At 43.4% G+C, this 24,109-nt stretch overlaps 1 long non-coding RNA gene across 3 annotated transcripts in view; it reads left to right on the forward strand.

The window, feature by feature from the left end:
• The first annotated feature begins 5,692 nt into the window (after positions 1-5,692).
• The window catches only part of LOC308564296, a 30,811-nt gene continuing 12,394 nt past the window's right edge, over positions 5,693-24,109 (forward strand). The window contains exons 1-3 of one of the 3 annotated variants that reach the window (XR_013999921.1): positions 5,713-5,924; positions 9,547-9,720; positions 12,590-12,660. This is a non-coding gene — a long non-coding RNA (uncharacterized lncRNA). Of the gene's footprint in view, positions 5,925-9,546; positions 9,721-12,589; positions 12,661-24,109 lie in introns of all 3 variants that reach the window. The other 2 variants (XR_013999922.1, XR_013999920.1) reach the window with 2 other exon arrangements.

Raw genomic sequence — 24,109 nt, forward strand, 5'->3', positions numbered from 1 at the left:
CTGCTGGACTCCGCTGAGCGTCCAGTCTCAGGGCCGGGGCTGGCCGGGCTGCGCTCTTCCGCAGTGGGCTCTGCGGGCACCCGGAGAGAGAAGAAAGGTCACAGTAAGTCCACGCTGAGTCAGCGGGGCCTGGGCAGGGCGTATTGGGAGTTGGTGGGGGCCTCTAGAAAGGCTACGTTAATTACAAGAAAATTATAAGGTGACTGGAGTCCTGGAACAGGAAGCATCCCACCACCTTGGGGTACCGAGGAAAGGTTGTCCGTATCAGCCGCGCTCACCGTCCTTTTGTGGCACCCGAACCGAGGCTAAAAAAAGCAAAGCCTGACGGCGCCCAGAAATCGATCCCTCTGCTGCCACAATTGGTTCCGAACTCACGAAGTTAGGAAAACCGAAGAAAGGAAAACACTTGAGGAAAGAGTTCCGCCCACATTCGGAGGGTGGGGGGTCAGTGAGTGTGTACGAGAGGGAAATAGTCATTTTCCAATTCCACCCGCTCCCACCCCTCAAACACAAATTTACACGTTGCATAGGAAATGCACAAGGTCCGGAACGAATGCATGAATGCCCCGAGGAATTAAGAAAGTCTGAGCTTTTCATTCTAAATGCTAATGGAGCTTTGCGTCTATTAGCCGCGAGTTTCGGGGTCCAGGGGTCAAGCAAACAAAAGGGCACAGTGGAAATAGGCCAGCGCTGGAAGCAAGGCAACAGGGCGGAAGGCGTTCGGCGCTGAAGGGGCGGTCGGAGGGAGCCCCCTGCACACAGCGGGCGGTATCCTCGAGGGTGGGCGACTTCTGGGCTCAGGGCCGTCCGGCGGCCCAGAGGGGGCACACTCCGCGGGCGCCAGCGCGGCTCCGGGGCGGGCGTCTCTGCGCGTTGCTTCAGCGAAACTTAGTAGCTGAAAGCGCAGCTCCGAGGGGCCTCGAGGAAGGATTCCACTGCTGCAAACTCCGGCCTATAGCGCCCCCTTTGTCTGGACCCACTCACAGCTCCAGGGGAGGGAACGTGGAGCCAAAATAAACAAAACCCCAAATCCTCGCAGGTGTGCGGGCTGCGAGGGTCGCGTAACTTTCGTCTCCTGCAGCCCCGGCACCCATGGTTTCCCTGGAGAAGGAGTGGTACCCGGAGTCCTCGGGTCCGGAAAGCCCTCGACCGCCAGGAAAGGCCGGATGCCCTTGACACCCCCAGTCCCAGCCCCAGCCCCTTCCCCAGCCCCAGCGGATCCTACGGAAAGCTTGAGCGAGCTCTAGCGCAGGCACGGACGGATCTTCCCACGGCCGTAGCTTGCGCTTCCAGCCCTCTACCCCCCGCATCTTCAGTGGGGGTCTCCGGCAACCTCCCACCCCCTACTCCAGTAGGTGCCCGCAATCCCGCCCTTCCCCTGGGCCCTTTAAGCGGAGCCTTTCTCGGAGGATTGGCCTCTGACTTGCTGGGTGAGGGTCGCGTCTCTTCGAGGAGGGGGCTCTCCTGGAGCACCAGCGTTCGCGGGGAAGAGCCACGACCCTGTTTCCTACCGCGGAGCCGCGCGCCCCTAGGCTTTCTCCCCACACCCTCCCAAACGTCCGGTTACCTAGGCAAAGCCTGCGCGCCTGGAAACACGTTCGGTGGCTCCTGCTCGCGGCCGCCAGGCCCGGAGCACGGAGCCTCGGGGTTGTAAATTAGGAAGAAATAACTACCTCTGTCAAAGCCCCTTTCTTTCTCGTGGGCAGACGAAAGGAACACCCCCGTGTTCCCCTCCCGGTGGTGAAGCGTGTGGAGGAAACCGTGAAGCGCACCATTGTGACCCCGGCTCCTCCGCGGAGTTTCCAACCCTGGGGAGCGGGGGCGGAGGTTGGGAGGGGCGAGAGGAGAGGAGGAGACCGACAGAAAGGGAAAGAAAGACAGAGATTCTCAGAAAGACCGAGCGAGAGGAGACAAACCGCGGGGAGAAATCCTTCAAGCGCTAGGTCCCAGGGAAGGGAGTGGGTGGGGGCGGGGCGGGGGCGGGCGCGGAGGCTGCTGCGGCCTGAGGCGTCTTTGATGCTCACATTGGAGCATCTCGTTCAGCTAAGATAACTCGAATATACTCTGACTTCATTCATTATGCCCAGGAGCCGCGTTGGGCAGCTTTCTCTTCCCCCAATTTAGTTCTAGAGAACATTTCTTTGTCGTGGGAAAAGAAGATTCAGGACTGAATTTGCGATGGAATGACTAAACAGGCACCCTGTACCTCTTTCCTGGCACCCCAAGGCTTTGGGACAACAAACAGCCCGAGATTTCTGATTACCAAACTCCCTGCAGTATCCCTCTGGAGTATCTGGAGGCAAAATAAAAAGGCAATCTTCAAGAATGTTCTTTGGAATCAAGGGACAAGTGCTTACACCTCACGACCGCCCCGGGTTCTGGAGGTGCCTTTGGAAGGCCGTCCGCAGGCTGCGCCGGCACGAGCGTCTCCTCACCACCCAGAACTTTCATTTCTATTAGAGTAAAACACTCGGAGCAACTTCTCCAAAAGCGCGAGCTCTGTCGGCTAAGAGTAAAACTCGCCTTTCCCACACCGAGCCAAGCCCGTGGGAGAGGGGCCCCGTCCCCACGCGTGTCGGAGCGCGGGGGTCCGCAAGCACGCCCGATTACCTCCGAAGGGGACAGTGTGCGCCGGCCAGTGGCGACGCCAGGCAGACGTGCCCAGTGGAGCCCCAGGCTCATTTCAATACAATAAGCCGCATTCCTACAACGGTGCCCTTTCCTGAGCTCCTCCGGGCGCGCGTGCAGACTCCAGCCGCCGCTGCCCAGGCCCTCTTCCTCCCACGCTCCCTCCCGGTCAGCCGGCTCCGGGTCACTCTTAGGTGTATTAACTTGGGCCCGCCGGAGCCCCCGATTTTCAGCCCTAGTTAAAAGGCAGGCAAATTACCGCCGTTCGTCCCCGGGGCCGAAACTCCCCGCCGCCGCCGCCGCCGCCGCCGAGAGCATCATTACCATGACAACTAGAGCCGAAATACCCTGAATTACGTCGCGGGAGCTGCGACTGCACAGATCCCGGTCCTGCTCTTTGTTAGAGGCTTTTCGCCCCTTCGGCTGGGGGGGCGGGGGGGGATCCCACGAGCTGCCGGGATCCCCGCGGGTCCGCTACTGGGGAAAAGTTTCAGAGGCGAGCCCACCCGCCGCTCCGCGGGAAAGCCGCAGCGAGGAGGTGAGCGGGGGGGGGGGGAACCCCACACTCAAAGTTGTCCATTTAGGGAGCGACGCTTCCCAAGGTGCCAACTTTTTAGCAAGTCCCCCACTCAGCCGGGCACATCTCAGATACGTACTTGAGTGCTGTGGCGGTTCCGTCTTCAGAGCGAGTTTCTAGAGCGCTGCCCCGAAATCTGCGCCGGGGGAGTCACAGCTGCCTCCCGGAAGGGCTGCGGGGGACGGTCCGGCGGCTCCCAGAGGCGGCGAGCGGCTGGAGGGGCTGCTGCGACCCCGACTCATGGGAGGGCGCCGCCAGGGGTTCCGCCGGCGTCCTGCCTCCGACGCGACCGGGGTGCAAGGGCGCCGCCTCCGGTCCCACCTCCGCGGCCACCGCTGTCAGCGTTGCAAAGGGAGCCCGGGAGGGGCGTCCGGCGGCCGCGCGGCGCTGCACCCGCGAGGGCGCAGGGCGAAAGGGGTGTGAGCGCGCGGGAGAGAGCGGAGTGTGTGTGCGGAGCGCGTCTGCGCCGGGGCTGTGTGTGCGAGTGAGGGAGCGGGTGTGAGCGCGTCTGTGTGTGGGGAGCGGAGGAGGAGCGGGCGCTGGCGGGGCGGGGGGCGGGAGGCAGGAGACTCCGCTCTCCCGGCTGCGCGCTCGCTCGCTCTCTCGGCACGTCATTTATGCCACAGGAACCCTAGCGGCCTCTCCATAGAGTGCCTGGAATGCGAGACGTCAATGTGACGCCATGGGACGCTACGTCACCCTCCTCCTCCCTCCCCTGGCCCAGCCGGTTCCGCGTGTGCGAGGGAGGGTGTGTGTGTGTGTGCGTGTGTGTGTGTGCTTGTGCGCGCGCGCGCGTTCCCCGGCCATTCGCCGGGCGCACAATGGAAACTAGGAGGCGCAGCCAGCCCCAGCCCCGAGGCCTTTCCGACCCGCGCTGGCAGCCCCTTTGCAGTGGCGCTGCTCCCCGGGCACGAGTCTGCGAGCGAGCGCGGCGCCCCGCCCGCGGGTCAGGCGGGACCGCCCAGCTGTCAGGCTCGGGTGGAGCGGAGCTGGAGGAGTGCTGCTGGCGCGCCTCCGAGGCTGCCCCCAGGCAGGCAGCCAGGCGAGGGGGTAAGCGAGAGGACAGCCTTCCGAAAGGGAAGGCTCCGCCAGCCAGCGGCTCCGAGTGACCTGGCAGCGGGCGCAGGAGTCAAGCTCCAGACCAAAGACTCCCTGAGGTGCAGCCGCGCTTACTGCCAGCAGCGTTTCTAGAACTGTTTACGTCTGTCCGGCCCTCTGCGCCTAGGCTAGTCCCTGTCCTCCCATCGTTGTCTGGCTGTGTGTTTCACACGGGGATGCAGAGGGCTGTGGGAAGATAAGGTTTTGTTTCTTTATACGTAAGATGTGCATTTTATAACTGGACCCATTGTAACCCAACTAAACGTCCGTCCACCATCCACCGCGCGCGCTGCAGCAGAAACTATTTAAATATGTGTAAAATACACACACACACACACACACACACACACACACACACACTTGTTGAACATCTGAGCGGGTCTGACTATTGCAAATGTTCCCCCCGCCCCGCCCTCGTCAGAAACTGAACCCTCAGTTCGCACTTTCACTTTTTGAAGAGGGCCTCCCCTCTCATCTCCCAAATTAAACGTTACGAAATCAATCAACAAGATTTATTAGTCAGTCCCTCCCTAAGGGATTTACTCTGGTCTCCCGGGACACATTTGTCATTAAATGGTGTGCTGAAAGCCTGGGCGACTGTGTGAGGGAGAGCAATTTCTTACTAGAAATGATGAATTTAAGTGTGATTTTTTTTGCCGAAAACACAAACAAAAATTTAGGAGAGTTAAAGGCTCCTGGTTGTCGAAGGTTGCTTCTGAGTGGAAGCATCCTCTTTTCAAGAACTGAATTTTTTGAGAAAATATTTGAGTGAAACAGTGCAGACAGACAGACATGGTTCCCGTGTGTCCGCTTGAATCAGATGTGACATTTTATTTCTTTGATCGGTCACAATCTTAGAGTGTGTGAGGGGGGAGGAGCACGGGGGTGGCGATGTAGGAGCGCTTAGTCTAAAGCACAAGTTTCAGAATCGAAGAAGGTTCTAGCCAGTCCCAGAAACTTGAAATCAAAACTAGTATTCTATATCTGACCCAGGGATATTTCTACGCCTCCACGCCCACTTGAGACAGGGTGGGGGGAGGGGACCGTGGGAGGGCGCTCCGCAGGCTGACCCGGCGGCCCGAGCCGGCCTCTGCGGGCCGCGGGCTCCAGGCCGGCCTCGGGAGGAAGGAGGGCGCTGCTGCATTGTATCCATTCAGAGGCCGGGGGTGGGGGCAGGGCCCGGAGCCGCGCGGCGCTGACGCACGCGAGGCGCGTGATTGACGCAGGCGATGTTACTAAATTCGGCGGCCGGCCCGGCCCGCCGCGGGCGCGCGCGGCAGATAGCGGAGTAGGTTCCCCTCGGTCACCCCGCCCCTGCTCCATTCAGCGCGGCGCGGGGCGGGGCGGGGCGAGGCGGGGCGGGGCGGGGCGCGGCCGGGCGCGCCGGGCGGGGCGGGGCGCGGAGGGGCGCGGCGCGCTGCGGGGCTGGGATCCGGCCGCACCAAATATAGTCGGCACTGGCTATTTTTAGCCTGGACCGGAGCGCGAGCTCGCGGCGTGAGGGGGCGCCCTGACCCCGCCGGGAGTGCGGAGGGGGCGGGGGCGGAGTAGCCATCTTGGACTCGGCTCGACCCCGTCTGGTGACCCGCGACGCGGGTCCGGGCTCGGCGCTGGGGTCGGGGTGAGTGGGTGCGAGCTGGGGGGGAGGGCGCGCGGGCCGCCACCCGAGGGGCGGGGGAGGCGCGGGCGGGGTCCGCGCTGAGGGGCCGCGCGGGCGAGGGAGCGGGGCGCGCGGCCGGCGGGGAGCGCGGTCCTCGGGAGGGTGGTTCCCGCGGGCCGGCGGGCTCGGCCGCCCCGCCACCCGGGGGCCTGGCCACCCGAGCAGCGTGGGGGCGGAGTCGCCCGCGGCCACCACTTCCTGAGAGCCGGGGATACCCCTCCCGGACGTCACGGAGGAGCCGAGGCGGCGGTGGCGGCCCGGGGCTCATCCTGCACTTGCATCACGGGTGCAGCAGCAGCTGCTCTGCTCCTTTGTGGCTTTTTCCCCTGTTGAGTAACTGCTTTGTTAACTGAAAATACCATGACGGGCCAGTGCGATCACCAGCTTCAGACCTCAAAGAAAGTGAAGCTGTCAGGCAAGAAGAGGGAGACTCCCTTAGTCGGCTGCGATGGTATCTGGTGGGTGGGTGTGTAGAGAAGCACTTGACAATTTCCACGTATTCTTGCCTAACTCTTCACCCCCAAGAAGGTTTAAAAATACTTTTATTTCCATGCAGTAAAAATTTCAAGAGTTCTGCACCCCACCCATTCCCCCTTCAATTTGAAATCTCATGCCGAATTGGAGTCGCACTAAAGCAGAGACCCTAAAATTAGGTGCACTTTTTAGGAAACAGGACACCTTTCAACGAATTTATTTAATAAGCTACATTTTCTAAATGTTCATCTATAAAAGGTCCTTGCCCAATCAAGGTAGTTATAAAACTACTAACCAAGTTTGTTCCTATCAGTTGGGCTCCCTCAATTTTAAACTTGTATCTTTGTTTACCTTGAATTAAAAATAATTCTCTTCCTTGCTGAATATCTCTAGGTAAAGCATTTCTCTCTGCGTAGGTGTATCTTTCTGGACATCTATGTTGGTTAATTTTGTGCTTCCCTGTCTCTCACCTTCTTACATCTTCCCTTCCAGAGTATGGTCACATCTTTGTTTCTTGATGACCATTAGGCTCAGAGCTGTTGTCCGATTGCCCTGAACCAGTCAGCTGGCATACTGCTTCTCTGAGTAGGAAGCTGGACTGTGTTGGAGAGGTTCCAGTGGTCAATGATAAGTGGCAACATTTTTGCACTCAAATGGAAAGTCTTGGAAGCAGAGACAAGGCTCTGTTACAAACTGGGACACCATCCTCTGCTTAATCCTAGGTCCCAAAACATATGCAATTCTTTAGGTAACCTCAAATGGAATGAATCATTCTCTTCTCTTTTTCAAATTAATGTCTGTTGTTCTATAACGTTACAAAACTCTGGTTTACTAAAAGTCAGGCATAATATTCTGTAAGGCATATGTATTACTATTTCAATGACCTAAATTACCTTTCGGATGACTATTTTTTATTAGATGAAAGTTAATACTTTATAAATCTCTCTCTTTGGGAAATCAAGTAGAATAAGACTATCTTAATCTATGAAATGTTGACAATTTACCAGGTTTTGCTCTTTTTCTAGAAGACGGACATTCATGTGTCGCCTGATTATATAAACAAAGCAAAGAAAGTAGTTCCTGCTTTCGTAATATTTATGGCAGCCAATCTGTTAAAGACTCTTTCTATGAAGTAACTATTACAGGTTCACTAGATAGTTAACTTTTATTTTATTTTGGTTTTGTAGGTATAATCTGTTTGCAAGAACGACTCTTTCTCTTAGAAAATTAAATATGCATAATTGGGGAAATTTATTGTGTGTGATATAAAGCAATTGCTTTAACAAAGTGGGACTTAAACAGTTGCTTCAAATGCTCTTCTGATTAAGCAATGACATAAATCTTGTTGATTTTGCTAATATGTAAAGAATGAAAGAATGATGACAAGTCATTAATGCAAAGATTGGGTGAACAAAGGTAAAATAAAAATTTCAAGCCAGAAGTTAACTAAGGTGAATATAGGAAGGAAAGGTAAAAAAAAAAATTGTGTGTAACTTCAAGTTTCTAGAATCAGTGTAGAAGTTCTATACTGTATTTAAGATATGTATATAAAATTTAGTAACTTGAGCTACGTTGACTTACATACTTAAGTGTATGGGCTCAGGAATGTGGGAGTATTATAGTAGTTTTCTATCTGATCTACCCGCATACTATCCCTTCTATATTAATTCTATTATTTCCAGAATAATCTTACTGAAATAGAGCTTTTGTTATTACACCCCCGGGCTCAAAAGTCTTCAGCAGTTGGACCTTGTCTCTACAATAAAACACCAAAGCCTCTACATTGTGGCCTCTTAATTTCCACAGGATTTTTCTGTTCTAGTCTAACTGATATCCTCACTGTTCTTCAAACATCCTTTTACCCTCCCACATTTATTCATAGTTTTCCTTTTTATGGCATTTCCTTCTTCCCCTTCTCTGCTTATTGAAATTTTACCCTTCCTCTAAAATTAGCTCAAGAAATTAACTCAGGTTGTGCTTTAGTCTTTCATAAAGTCCTTATTTTACTGCCTTGTTTTTGTGCTCTTGTGTTCATTGCTTATTCCTCTATCAAACTATAAGCTTCAGAAGCATGCCTCACACATCTTTGAGATTTTTGTGGCAACTAAGTTTAATGTAGATAGAAAATATCCATAAAATATTCCCCCATTTAAATTTGAATTAATAATATAAGTAACAAATTGTATGAATGGATGTATATGAGATCATACATTAGTTGTTTTCTTTACCTGAACTTTTGATACTTGTGATCAAACATACCTTGTCAAGTGCCTGCCACAAGTCCAGACAGCTGCATGGTGATACAAGGAAATTGCAGTTTGGCTTGTACCTGTAATGTCTGTGTAGGAAGATTTGCTATGATTTTTTTTTTCCTGGTAGACTTTTGGTTTGACTCTCGTTCTACCCTTTTTCCCCTCCCTCTGTTTCTACTTTCTCTTAGGCTATTTCTTCTCATAAACTGGATGTTGTAGGCTAGTTAAATGCTAAAACTTTGGGGAAAATTTCTTAAGGTTTAGAAAATTGAGAACCATGACATCTATTTATAATCAGTTAAATATAAAAATTCTTGAATCTCTCACCTTTTCCAAAGTATATTTAAATAGATTTGTATGACTATATATGCTGAAGCAAACTAGGCAAAGAGGTTCTGGAATTATGATTTGTTAGAAGTTTTAGAGAGAGGCCCTTGTGACTTAGAATATTAAAATTTACTTTAATAAAGAAAAAATAATGGATCAGGGGAGACTTTTTATGTTATGGAAAATTTTGGAAAAGAGTGAAAACCCAGTATGTAAAGATTACTTAGTAGTATAAGTGCTAATAATATTTTAAAATCTCATTAAGTAGTATTTTTCTATTCATTAGTAAATAACAGAACAGGCTTGCATTCTAGTTTAAAAGATAGTTTACTTCTTAGCCATGTTTTCCCCAGTCTCTGGTTAACTCTGGAAGGCCACAGTGGTTTGGGGAGAAAAGTTATTACTCATGTGTGTTAAATCTATTCAGGATATTATTTATGCCTGTGAAATAAGGTCTGCATTTTAGCTACAGTTGATAGATGAAGTAAATATCTCTTTCCATATATAACTGCATACTTCTTTCTCATCAGCTAACTCTAAAAAACCCTCCCCCCCAAAAAAAAAAACACGACTGCCTTACATGCACAAGTTCAGTTCCTTCAGCATATTCTCCAAGAGTGGGATGCTGTAATTTACTGAGACCACTAGATTGCTTCTCAGAGGCCTGGATCTGGCTTTGCTGCTATGAACCTGCCCTGCGTTGGGTAAGTTAATTAATCTTTTGGGGGTCCTTGATATCATCATCTGTAAAATGATAGTGTTGGGTTCACTATATGATCTTTAAGGATCTTTCAGGTTGTGAAGTTAAATGCTTTTCTAGGTTTGTTAAATATTGTGACTCAACTCTGGCCTGTTCTGTCACTGCTCAATTGCTGTAGTCAGGAGGCTCTTTAACTTTTTTGTATTTAACATGTGTGCTTATAGTAGTAATATTATATTAAACTGCTTTGACCTGCATGATAATTAACTGTAGCCATTGAATGGGATCTTGGTGGCCTGAGAGAGTTAACGAACTGCCAGTATGACAGCCTTTGGTTGTCCGTAAAGTGGAAACAAGCAGAAACCTGCATAGTCTGAAAGTCATTTAATATTTTTAGCTTTGAAATTTGTTTTTGTACAATCATTTGAATATGTATGAGTCACAAATTTACTTCATACAAATTAATAAACTTTCATTGGAATGGATTCTGTTGTTTGTTCCTTTTCAGTTCTTTTCTGATCTTCACTGTGTGCTAGGAATAAGCCATTTCTTAAATGTTGCAGCCAAGGCAGAACTGTCCTTTCTGCTTTTTTCTTAGAGAAGAACTGGTGATGGTGGGGTTGCAAGTCTTTATATCTCCTTTTAGAGGGTGAATAAAAGGAGATAGGGAAATATTCAGAAGGCAGGTCAAAAGAAAAGTACCAAGTAGCTATTAAGTTGAAAAAATGTTAGCAAAGCAAGCAGAAAGAATAAATTTTGTTTGCAGACTTGTTAGGTTTGCCATTGGGTACATCTTTATGGATAAATAAGAGCTTACTGTATAGGCACTGGGAAGTACCTGAGTTTTAACACATTTCAGGTTCATGTATTGTGTAAGTTTGGATAGTAAAAACATTTTGTCCATTAATTTAGGCCTATTTTTTTAAATGCCTGTTCTACATATTTAGGTATTTGGTTTCCTGCTTAGATCATGTAATTAGTAAGTGACTTTTTAAAACCATAATACATTTTCCAGTATTTATTCCGCATGTTTATAGTTCACTACTGGAAAAATTCCTCCCTAACATCTGTTCTGAATTAGTTCCATTTTCCAGTTATATTTTCCTGTTTTATCAATTGTAGTGATGAGAATAGAAAGCCATATTTTAAAGATTTATATTATTTTAATTTAGTAAAAGTGAAATAAACTATCTTATTATTTTTAATTTCTGAAAATGATTGTCTTATTTTAAATTCATATGTTAAATTACTATTTTCACTTTTTAAAAGAGTAATAGAATAAACTGGATAAAAGTTTACCATAGTTTTGTAGCACTTTATAGTTGTCAATTGACTTTTTAGACTTTTTCATATTTCAAAATTTTTTGAGAGAAGCTAATATTACCCCAAAATCTTTTAAAATGTCTTTTTAAATTTAAATTATCTTGGCCATATTTATTTTTGGGGGATAAAGTTATTGCGCACTTAGCACAGTTTTTTTCACAAAATAGGTCCTCTATAAACACTTGATAAATGAATGAAAGCAGTTTTCAAGAAGCGTTTTTCAAAATATTCTATTTTCTTTATCCTAACTAGCCTCATGGCCTTATTAACTTTTCTGAGAGGGTTTTACCCAGGGGTTAGGCATAAGAAAGGAGCAGAGAAGGCCTGCTGTACATTTTTGTGTTGCTGTTAACTATACCTCCCTGTCCCGTTGTTTGCAGTAATCTTCTAGTTGCCCATGTTGAGGGTAGCACCCCTGAGTTACACCACTCTGTGACATTTATATTTGAACTAAGAACTAATTCAGGTATCCTAAGGAACTGTACCACCTTTGACCCGAGTTCCCCAAGAATTAATCTCTGGCTTATTTCTTTATTTTGATGTGCCACTTTCGCTATGACACTTTCACAAGATTGTGTTCTTCCCTCTTTTCTTCACTGTTTCTTCCCTGGGCATATGCAACCTGTTCATCAGTGAGTTCTTTATGTGTAGTAGTGAGATTTCCAACTGTAACCCTGACTTTCTTTTCCATTTCTGAATGCCACTATTCAAGGCCTCCAGGTGCAGTCACGTGTCTACGATCAATTATCCAAAGACTAAGGGGCCCAAATGTAGAATATTATCTGGGAGCTTGAATGATACCTTCTAAACATTTAATGTATTAAACATTCTAAAATTTAATTTTTGAAAAGGTAATACATTCACATGACTCAAACAACAAAATGTTTAGCAATGAAAAGTTTCCCTTCCACCCCTGTTCCCTATCTACTCAATTCCCATCCTTCTAGAGTTTTAAAATGCATATTGAAGCTAATACAAATATAAATTGTTTTCCTTTCCTTTTTTAATACAAATAGAAGCTTATATATTTTATTGTGCCTTTTTCACTTAACAATGTGGAGTTCTTTCCGTAATAGTGGAAAAATATCCAAGATATATTTCACTGTAACAGTATAATTGGAGATCTCCTCCATGTCATTTTGTGGCTATAACATTTATTTAACCAGCCCCATATTGATGGACTTTTGGGAAATTTTCAGTCTCTTGCTATTACAAGTAATGTTGCAATAAATACTTTTGTTACATAGATTATTTCACACTTGTGAAATATATTTGGAGGGTAAATTACTAAAAGTAGAATTGCTGACCAAAGAGTGTATCTCATAGTAGTTATATAGGTACAACCAAAGTGCCCTCCGTAGAGATTGAACAGTTTACACTCCCATCCAGAAATGTACCAGAATGCCTGATCACCCATATTCTTACCCATAAAATGTGTTATTGAACTTTTGGATTTTTTTCTAATCTGATAGGTGAAAATATTATCGTAGTGTAGTTTTAATATCTATTTCTCTTATGAATGAGTTTGAATATCTTTTAATATGTTTAAGAGCCATTGATTGATCGATTGATTGGATGCCTCCTGTGCGCGCCCTGACCGGGCATCGAACCTGCAATCTAGGTATGTACCCTGACCAGGAATCGAACCTGCAATCTTTTGGTGTACGAGAAGATGCTCCAACCAACGAGCCTCCCTGCCAGGGCTTTACAGTGAAGTTTTTGGCCCATTTTTCTTGGTGTGTGGTTGAGGAATAGGTCCAACATAATTTTTTTCCAAATGGCTACTCAGTTGCCCCAACAGCATTAGCGAATAGTCCATCTTTCCATTGTTTTGCTTCTTACCAAAAACAACAAAACTGTTCAATCTATAGCCCTCCTCCCCCACTTACATACTTTGCCGTGCCTGAATATGAATACAGTTCTCTGTTTTCCTTTCTATAGTATGCCTTCTTTAATGGCAGAGATGTCTTCCACTGTGCTGTCCCCCTGCTTTCCTCAGAAGCAGCCTGGCAGACAAGTAATATTTGAATGAATAGAGGCTGCCTAGAAAGCTCTCCAGGATTTTTTATTGAGCAATAACTGGCTAAAAAGAAATCCTGACTATAACCAGGTTCCTTAGAAGACTGTTCAAACTAGAGATGTCTTCTAGCTCTCTCTAGCCGTATTAAGCGGCTACGCCACTACCTTCACTCCCGAGGCAGTCCGATTCATATTACTTTTCTCTGTGCAAATTCATATCACTTGCCTCTTCTGCTTTGTCTGACAGTATGGGTATGACCTTTTGTAATTTGGAGCGGGAACCATAATATGCCAAAGAAGTGGTTTGGATTCCCCATCATGCAGTGGCTACTCCAGAACCTCATTTACTTGGGAAAGTGATTGTGGGTAAATGATTTGGGGAACATGCATCCTTAATTTGAACCCCAGGACATTAAGCTTTTTCATCTAGGGAAAACCCCAATGTTGTTCTACTAGGGGAAAGTGTCCAAGCAGGCTGATGAAAAGGAATTTACTTGATACCCTTACTAGCTCTTCTGAAGCTGACTGGGCTAGTTTTACAGCTCCTTGATAAAAGACTTTCTTCCACTGTGAATCATTGCCCCAGGTGATCCTTCTTTGTCATACTTGTCTTGGGCATCTTGCTTGATCTTTATTATTAAACCTTTTTTGGGGATCATATTCCTTACCTCTGCCTTCAGACTTTCCCCTGATGCTGGTAGTATATTGATTGTCCAACACCAGTTTGACTTGAAGTTATTTTGGCTGAAACCAATTTTGGCCAAATACAGTTTAGTTGAAAGCAAACTAGTCAACTGTACAGATTGGTTAAAACAATGATTTGGTAAAACAATGAATGTCCTAAGTTACTTGTTTTTTGAGTAGTGGTAACTTTTGTGTATTATGGGGTAATTAAACACTTTTGATTAATTTCCTAAGGATTTTTCTTCTTTTACATTTCAAATTAATTTTCAACTACAAGAGCACTTTTTTGCTTGTGATACCAACAAGTTAAAACCACCTAGCTGCCCAACAATAGGAGACTGTTTGAACAAGCTTGATCTTAATGACAAGGCTGTAAGAGGTTAATGGAAACAACTAAAACATTGAGTGATAAGATAAAAACATGTTTCCTTTATTTTTTTCCTCTCTTCATTAAAAAGGCAGTGCACGTGCAGTACAGGACACTAAAAAAATGTAGATAAGGAATAGAAGGACAAAAGAAAAAAAAGCCATGAACTCACTCACCCAGGAATAACTATTGTTGACCTTTCAACAATACATTTTCAAATACATTTTATACACATAAACTGTATACTGCTTATAGTCTGCCATTATTTAAACATTCACCAATTATTGATTCGTCACCTTTGTCCAGGATTAGGTTTTGGTTCCTTTCTGCCTTTTGTCTTGCAAGTGTGGGCCAGTCCACCTTAATTGGAAGTGGATCGCCATTCTCTCTTTCCTTCTTGCCCTCAACCCTGTGCCTGGCCACATGCAGACTGGGCCCCAAAGACCCTTCCTGCTTCTTTTAAGGGTGACAGTTTGTAAATGAAGCCATTCTGCCAAGTCTTTCTATGGACTTACAAAAGGGTCTCATTCCAAATGCCTGTGGAATCTCCCATTATATATAAAAGAATTTTTGGAGTTTATGCTTGATGTATATTATGTGTTTATGTATGTAAATTAGATGGGGACACTTAAGTGAGAGGAGCAATTAGATTGGGTCCTCACTAAAATAAAAATAAAGAGAAAGTCATTATCATTGGAGGGAAATTATTTAAAGAGATTTTCTCTAAATCACTGTTGGCAAATATATGCCATGTGTTGTGCCCAAACCCAAGTCCGTGGTAGACATCACTAATCAGTCAGGGCACTATTTCTCATTCGATCCAAACTCAGCTTTGGGTCTTTATTGAAATGGTATTCTAGGTAGCTATATCTATTGAAGTTGCTGTGGAAGACAAACATATTTACCATTCTTGCTCTAAAATGTTGCATTAAAGTTTTTTTTTAAAATAGTGAGTTGAACAAGAAAGTTATAAAATGCTTTATATTTGATAAATAAGTTTATAATGGTAAATATGGGATATGAGCAAAGAGTAATTATCTGAATCTCAGGCAGAGCACATGCCTCATAGTTAAGATTATGGAAGCAGCATAATTAAATTACAGGTTTGTTATGGAGTAAAAACAGTGTCACAGTAATACTCATCATTATAAATTGCCCATGGTTTGGTCATGGTGATTGACTCTGCAGCGTTCATTCCACCCCAGATGATTAGTCTAAGCAGTCTTTGTTAATTCCATTTCCTTTGTCTGTGAAGGTTTTAGGAATAATGGCCTGTAACCTATTCTGCCCAATGAAATGTGAAGGGAAGTCTGGAAGAAGGCTGGAGTGCTTCTGGGAAAGGGTTTCTTGTCCCTAAAAAAAAGATAAAAGAAAGAGATGGTCTCTTCTCCTGATGATGTTGTGTCTGAAAATGACTAGAACTGCCCAAGCCATCTTAGGAGAAACTAGTTTTGGATAAATCTGATCGAGAAGATGACAGAACACAGAAGGAACCTGAGCACTTGATGACCTTACTGAACTGCTGATTGTATTGTACTTGGTCTGCCTTACTTCCGAACTTCCAGTTCTGTGAGATAATACAGTTCCTTGTTGTGTAAGCCAGCCTGATCTGGGATTTTGTCATCTGCAGCCAAAAGCATTCTGGGTTATATACCCACTTTGTCCCAAGCAGGCTCACATCAGATGGATTTGATTTTATTATGATAAAATCAGGGGTTCTTCCCTCCCCAGTCTTCTAGCTTCATAAAGTGGGTGCAGATGCTAACTGGCTAATCTCAGTCTTCTCTCAGGGCTCTGTCTTAGACCAGGGTTTTTCAAGAGAGCAGCAAGGAACCAGCCAGCACCCACCTTTTGTGGAGCCTTTTGAATTGTTCAGATATCTGGTGGTGTGACTGCTCTGTTTGTCGTTCATTCCTTCATTTCCTGGTACTGATTCTGACTTCTTGCTTTGATCTCAGTCCCTGCCCTTGCATATTTTGCATCTTATACCTGGCCTCAAGATTGTTTAATAAATTTATTTTCCTCTCTGTTTTCTCCCCTCTGATTCTGTTTTTCTAAATCTCTCTTACATATTCCTTCACTTTGTGACTTTATTTTGTGGTCAGTGGGGCTGTTTTAAGTACTGTATATAATATTTACCAGAAATAATAGTGAGTTAAGTTAAATAAGATATTTGGTCTAGACTGATATGGTGAAAGGAAGAGTAGGTCAGTACTTGGTTCATTTTCTTATCTAGTGCCTTTTATTCATGGCACAGAATAAGTAGCACCAGAAATGATCTAGGGGTCCAGACACTTGAGTTTTCATTATGGCTTCACTATTTGCTACCTGAAAAATCTTGGGCAAGTCACTTAAAGACATTGAGTTTCTTTGAAATTTGTTACTAATTCTTGTCTAATTTTTTCGTAGTATTATGATTTAAATAAAATAAGGTAAAAACCTTTTTTTTTTTTTTTTTTAAAGAATACTTAAGCTTGGTTGGATTTTCTGATTATTTTCCAGTGAACTAATGTCAGAGTCTCTAGAATCAGCTCTGTGTAGCTTGTTAGTCTTTTTGGAAAAGGCAATGAAGTAGGATATAGGGCATAGTAATAACAGTAATTAGGGATTGAAGTTGAAATTTTTGTGGCAATTTACAGCCCAAAATGAAAAGAAAGGGCCACATGATATGAAGGGGAAGTAAAGGTCAGGATGTTGATCTTGAGGCTTATTTCTAGTTCATCCAGAAATTCTGGTAAGCCAAGTTAGGGGAAAGAGAAGCCAATAGAAGAAATACCCCCTCTAGTGGCGAGGGGCCAGATTCTACTGTTGATTGCAAAGGTGGGTGACTGGGGAGTGGATGACTTCTTAAGAAGAATCCTGATAATCTAGAATTAGAACAATTAGGGAAGATCTTTAGTTCCAGCTTTGGTTATCGGTAGAATTAACATATTTCACAGAATAAGTAGTATCTTGGCACTTTCATATGGAATCAATTGTCTGGAAAATGTAGAGGCTATGTTTGTTGAAAGAGGTTCACAGTTTACTTTTATGTAGGCCAGTTAGAGATCATCAAAATTAGGAGACTGTTGTTGCTAAGCTTCTTATTGTTTGAGATGACACAGTAGGTACCTTTATAAACTCATTTGTAGGGGGATAAAGGCTATATTTAAAGTTATGGATAATGCTGTAGAGTAGTATTTGTTTGTATTCATATAAAATAATGGTTGTGGATTTCCTAAGTATGATTTGAAATTTTTACTGGCAGTCCTGGGAACCAAATGTTTAATTTGCATCTTAGAAGTGATTTAATTGCTACTTGTGGAAAGGTAGTGAAGCTGAGTATATTACAATAACATATTACCCACGATTCAGTGGCTCGATAGGAGCAGCTAATGCATTCTTGAAGGACATCTAATCTTAAGGATGTATACTGTTGATGATAATTATTGCATGTGATTATTACGTTACAAATTTCAAAGTCCATTGAAGTATTTACTGTTTCAATTCCTGTTCAGGAAGAATTCTTTTAAATTTACTTAAAGATCTCTGAAGAGGCAAAATTTTATAGAATAAAATATTTATGATACTTGGTGTCAGATCTCAGGAAGATCTGAATGCTATTCAACTCTAATATAGAAAAGAATGATTGAAGCGCAAGAAACTAGATGCTGGTACAAGACTGCATTATCATAGTGCCTGCCATTTATTTATTTTTAATGTCAAATTTCCTTTCCCCAAAGGAAAGAAATTTGAAGCTTGCAGTGGAACCAGCCTCTCAATAATTTGGAATATATTTTATGATTTTTCTTGTGAAATGAAATTGGAATATTTCTCTGGAAAATATAAACTTGTACATAGATAAAGTGAGATTATAGTTATGAAATTAACCTTTGTGCATAGTTTGTGGAGCTAATACCTTTAGTTTATGGTGATATTCATAAATATACTTGATTTCAGGAAGAAGAACTAAGTCTGGCAACAGAGCAGGATCCACCTATTGGGGAAAACCAGAAATAGGAAGGAGAGGTTATTAATAGTATTCCTAGCTGAGAAAAATTCAGTATGGAATACTTAAGGTCAGCTAGGGAAGGAATTATAATTTTGTTAAGTGAGTTCACAGACATTGTTTAAGGCAAGTCAGTTAGAACTGACTTGTTAATATAATGGGGGCAATAAACCAATTGGATAGTTTCTTTGCTAAATTAGTGTGACATTACTAGAAGATATCTGAGGGAATTGATATACTAGATAAGGTTAGTGGTAATTAGACCCTCATGAAACTAGTACTAAAGTGGTACTACAGTGTGTACGTTCGTGATAGCTTAATTCTATAAATAAATTTTGATACCAAGAATTGATATAATAATGGCATTGCTAAAATTAGGCAAGTATTGATTTGTGTTAAGGGTTATAGCAAGTGGGCTTGAATAAGGAGACGTCTCCAAATCTCATTTGAATTTGCAGATAAAGTATAAAGGTATTAATTTATATTTATATAGAATTTTACAGCATTTGGGGTCTGAGGGGGGAAAAAAAAAGGAAAAAAAATGGGGCTAAATTAACAAAGTAATTTACACCTGCCTATTCATGATTAACAATATTAAAAATTGACTTTTTTTGTTTCTTGTATAATTGGGCTAAAAGGTGTGTGTGTGATGCATTTTGTTAATGGCTTTAGTTAGTATGATCAGTTTTTTACATCACATGGGCATTCTAATTTGGGTCATATAACTCAAGATCCATGTATGTAAAATCCTGAGGGAAGAGATTGGGTGTGTCTTGTTCACAGATCCCTAGTGTAGTTCCTGACACATAAATGTGCTCAAACAATTTGCTGAATGAATGAGAGAACTTTTTATGACACTCGAGTCAGGCAGTCGCAAGTTCCTTACAGTTTCACTTTTTGGACGATCCTGAATGTAGGAGAGTCCTCACTGACTCTAAGGCATTCATTCCATTGTGAGTCTATTACTTTCAACAGAGCCGGCAACTTACTCGTCTCTGATAATCTTGAATTCCAGGCCAAAAAACTGTTGTCCTTGCCTTGTTTGCATTAATAAAAATTAATCAGTGAGATTCCTCCTGCCCATCAGTTCACTTCTCACTAGCACAGGTTCAGGTACCATTAGAGGTGTTAGGGTGGAGCTCCTTGTACAGCTCTTTAGATCATTAGTGCTGTATGTTAAGCTCTGGGGAGGGTTCTGGCTTTTGCCCTCTCAAAAGTCTGCAAAGTTTTGCTGCTTAGATAGCTTTTAGTGTTAACAGAAGTGCAGTGATTCTGTGTGCCAGACTCTCCTATGTATCACCTCCAGTACTGCTTCCAACCAACCTTAGAAGCTAAGTACTATCACCATCCCTATTCTATAGAACTACAAAGAAGTTAAGTAACTTGGTCAGGTTCACGCCAAGATTTGAACCCAGGTGGCCTTACTTCAGAGCTATGTTTTTATTTGTGTCCTATGCTAGCCTTATGCTCATTCATTTGTAAGTAACCTGTTCATTTTGGAAGTTTATGTTTTTTCTTTTTGAACTTCAGAAATTGCACCAGAATATGTCTAAGTGTTTGCCTTTTTCACTTATCCTGCCTGGTACTCAATGATGCTTTTGATCTAACAACTAGTCTCCTTCTGAGGGAAGTTTCTTGTATTATGTTTTGATTATTGCTTTCTCCATTATGATTACTCTAGGGTTTCTTTTATTTGTAATTAGACCTCCTAGACCTGCCCTCTAGTTCTGTTTTCCTTCAAGAATTCCATTTCTTTTTATTTTTGCTCTGGATAGTGTGATAACTCATTCGCTTTTCTAGATAACAAATTTGTTTTTCAGAAGGGTCTGTTCTACTTTTTACTTCCTCAACTGATATTTAAAATTTATAAATCATGTTTAAAGAATTTCCCGGTCTATTATTTTGTTTTGATAATTCCTTTGCATTCAATAGCATATAAAAATAACATAACTAAGTAAACATGGTTTATTTTAGAAATGCGAGGCTATTTCAGCGTTAGGAAGTATTAATGTAATATATCACTTTAATAGATCAAAGGAAAAAAGTCTTACACTCGTTTCCACAGATACTGCAAAGGTATTTATTTGATAAATGAATACCCATTTTTTTTTCTTTTTAATCCTCACTGGAGGATATTTTTTCCATTGCTTTTTAGAGAGAGTGGAAGAGGGACAGAGGGGGAAGGGGGGGAGAGAGGGGGGGGGGAGAAAAACATCGATGTGAGAGAGACACATCTTTTGGTTATTTCTCCGCACACACCCCATTCGGGGCCGGGATCTATCTGCAACCGAGGTATGTGCCCTTGACCAGGAATCGAATCCGAGACCCTTTGGTGTGAGGGCTGATGCTCTAACCACTGAACCACACTGGCCAGGAAAATCAATACCCATTCTTGATTTTAAAAACAAAGAAATGAAAAACAGCTATTGATAATCCAGGAAATGAAGGATACTTTCCTTTTTTTTTTTTTTTTAATTGGAGTTTTGCTTAAATCTATAATTTGAAACTGCAGGTAGTGGAGGAATGGTAAATATTAGTCAAAGCATAGTCACTGCTGAGATTCCTTATACACTAAGTATTCCTTCAAATAAATATTTCCCAGTGCCTTTCTTATTTAGCTTTTACTAAACCTCGATGGTTCTTCCCACCTTGTTTCTAACTGTATTGAATAACTGCATTTTACCATTTATTTTATTCATAAATGCCTTTCACACTGCTACTTTCTACTTTCTTATTTGGTATATGCTCCTGAAGGACACTGTCATGACGTCATTGACATATGTAAGCTTGGAATACTGAGGAAGCATTTCCCAAGTGTGTCCTGTGAACGCTTGATCTGATCTGGGGTTTATATAAAAAAGGTGTCTTGGTATATTAGTTAGGGTAAAGCAAGGTGTTATAACAAACACCAACATTTCAGCAGCTTAATATAATAGAACTTTGTCCCTTATGTAGTGGTCCATTGTGGATGTTTCTGTTTGATGGACAGTTTTTCTCTATATGGTGATGCAGGGACTCAGGTTCCTTGCATCATGTGGCCCTACCCATTCTCTCGGGCCTCGAAGGCTTGTTTCCAGCTGGTGGAAGAGCAAACTATATGTCACCTTTGTAATTCAAAGAAGTTATAAGAATGAAGAAACATAATGGAAACTTTTCCTAGGAGTCCCAGCTAACCCTGCCTTGAAATCTTCCCCCATTTCTATTAAGATGAATAAATGCCTCTTTTTTTTGCTTCCAGCCACATTTCTCATACATTCATCTCAGTCTGAATTGTGTTATCATGTACGCATTTGGCCTACCTACTCTGTGCGTTCTCTCAGGGCCTGGATCACACCATATTTATCCAGGTATTTCTGTCTGAGTCAAGAACAGACTATTCCGTAACAGGTGTGCAGTAAATATTGAGTTAGTGCTTAAAGCAGGGAGCACAGTGAGTAAAGTGGTTGTGCATTTTGTTCTTGTGTAACGCAGCCTATCTTCAGTGCTGTACCAGATTCACTAACTCTTAAGTAATGCCAGTGGCTAATTAGGTACAGTGCAAAGTATGTGGGCCAAGGGTTTCCTTTCTAAAATGATATTGGTTGCCTCCAGGGATTTCTTGTCTCTACATCCTAAATTAGTTAGCATGGTTCTGTTACATAAATGTGTGTAGTAAAAAAATGACAAGAATAATCAAACTGCTGATGACATGGTCCCTGCTCTGATACAGATGAGATACTTCTATCTGCTTAATATTTTAATCTAGAGCAGTTTCTTCCTATTTTTTTCTTCATACTATTTTCTTTCCCCCATTTCTATCTTTTGCTACAACTTCTCCTTGTAAATATAGCTGTATTTTTGATGTGGTCATCAGGGGTCAGTTATGAATGAATGAAAAGAAATACAAATAGAAGAATTGGGAGCTGATAACATGTGGCAGTGACTTTTTAAAATTGAAAATTGCTTGAGGATAGATTTCATGGTCTGAATTCTCTGCAATTCCCAGTTTTATTGACAATATGTTCTTAGCCTCCATGTTTCTTCCCTACATTCTAGTCATGGAGGTTTACTTATTATACCCTAAAAGTTCCTTCAAAGGCCTTTCTTCAGATCTTTTCTTACTGGTAGGTCCTCTGCATATATTGATTCAAGTACTACCATCCCATAGAGAGTAAACTCAGATTCCAAAAGGAGGCATTATAGACCCCCTCAGCCAATTTCATTCTTTACTCCTTCTGCCACTAAATTGTTCTAATTCCATAAGAGCACTAGTTACAGTTTTTTCATTAATTTGTTCATTCATTCTCTACACATTCATTGAGTGTCTAGTGTTCATATGTTGTTCTGGGAGCTAGGATAGAGCCCATTATGACAGTCTGTCCTCAAAGAGCTTAAAGAATAGTGGAGCAGCCTGGCTGTCATGGCTCAGCGGCTGAGCATTGACCTAGGATCCAGGAGGTTGAGGTTCGATCCCCCGGTCAGGGCATATGCCTGGGTTGCAGGCTCGATCCCCAGCAGGAGGCGTGCAGGAGGCAGCCGATCAATGACTCTCATCACTGGTGTTTCTCTCTCTCTCTCTCCCTTTCCCTTCCTCTTTCTGAAATCAATAAAGACATTAAAAAAAAGAATAGTGGAGGAGGCAGATAAGCGGAACAGTTTCAGTACAATGAGTGGTTGGACGATTCCATGGGAGCACGGAGGAGTATCTAATCTAGCAGGGGATGGGGAATTCTGGAAAGATTTGAGTTGAATATTGAAGTTGGAGAAACGGAGGTAAGGAAGGGAATTTCCCTGGCTAATAGAGCAGCACGTTATAGGTCATGGAGATGTGAAATGTCTTGCATGTCTGAAGAGTAAGTAGCTCATACTGGAGTGTGGAGGGGGCAGTGGCAAGGCAAGAGGCCAGAGACGCAAGAAGGGTTTGAATGTGATGGGCCTGCTTTGCTAAGCTAGGGATGTGAGCTTTCTGAAAGCAGTGTTGAGCTCTTGCAGGTTTTTATGTAGGGGAGCAGTGTAAGTAAGCCTGGAATTCTAAGAGTTTCTTGAGGGTAGGAATCAAGTCTTATACTTTACTATATCACCTTAGCACCTAATACATAGCTTAATACATAATAGAAGCTCAGTAAAATTAAATTGCAGTTGCCGTGTACCACTCTAGTTTTTTTTTTTTTTTTTTAGAGAATTGATTTATATGAAATAACAGTAATAAGTATTGAACACTTTTTGCTTGTAGACTCATATCAAGTCTACAAGCATTATCTTACCTAATCCTTAAAACTACTCTCTGAGGTAGGTATAGTGCCCTAGAGGGTTTAAGAGGGGGGATTATAGTATAGTAGTGAAGTCAGCTTAAGTTTGAATTTCAGCTCTTCCACTTACTAGTATTGCACCTGGAAGTTGTATGTGTGCCTCAGTTTCCTCATCTGTAAAATGTTAATGATATCTACCTCATACTTCATATTGAGGATTAATGATTCTTGTAAATATATGTAAAGTGCTTGGCCATATAGTTGCTATATGATTACATGCTCAATAAATGTAAATTTGAGCTATTATTGAGAAACATACCCAAAGTCACAGAGCAATTAGTGGTGAAGCCCTGGGTGAACAAAGCAATCTCATTTCAGAATCTTTAATCACCATACTATGTTACAACTGCTTCTGTAGTTACAGTGAGATGTAAAGATGGGTTCTGAAGCAGTGAAACAAAATAAATTTCAGTCAACATAAGAAATACCATTTGGGGCAGGGAATTCTTAGGGACTCTCCAAATGACCCCCACTTGAAAAACTCATTCTTTGCTACCCTACATGTAGTGTAACTCACATAAGAGAGTTATGTGAGAAATACATCTCTGCACTTTAGGTTAATGACATTAAATCCATGTTCATAATGCACATGGCTAATGAACCTGGAGAATGTCTTACAAAGGCCTCCCTTTAGGAGTTGGTCTGCCAGGGCTGACACCTGGTATACTGTGTCAAGTCTTGTTGCTCTGTCCCTCTTCTTCATGCTCCCTAGATTTTTCCAACT

Source organism: Miniopterus schreibersii (assembly GCF_964146895.1).
Source record: "Miniopterus schreibersii genome assembly, chromosome: 11".
Classification (NCBI taxonomy): domain Eukaryota; kingdom Metazoa; phylum Chordata; class Mammalia; order Chiroptera; family Miniopteridae; genus Miniopterus; species Miniopterus schreibersii.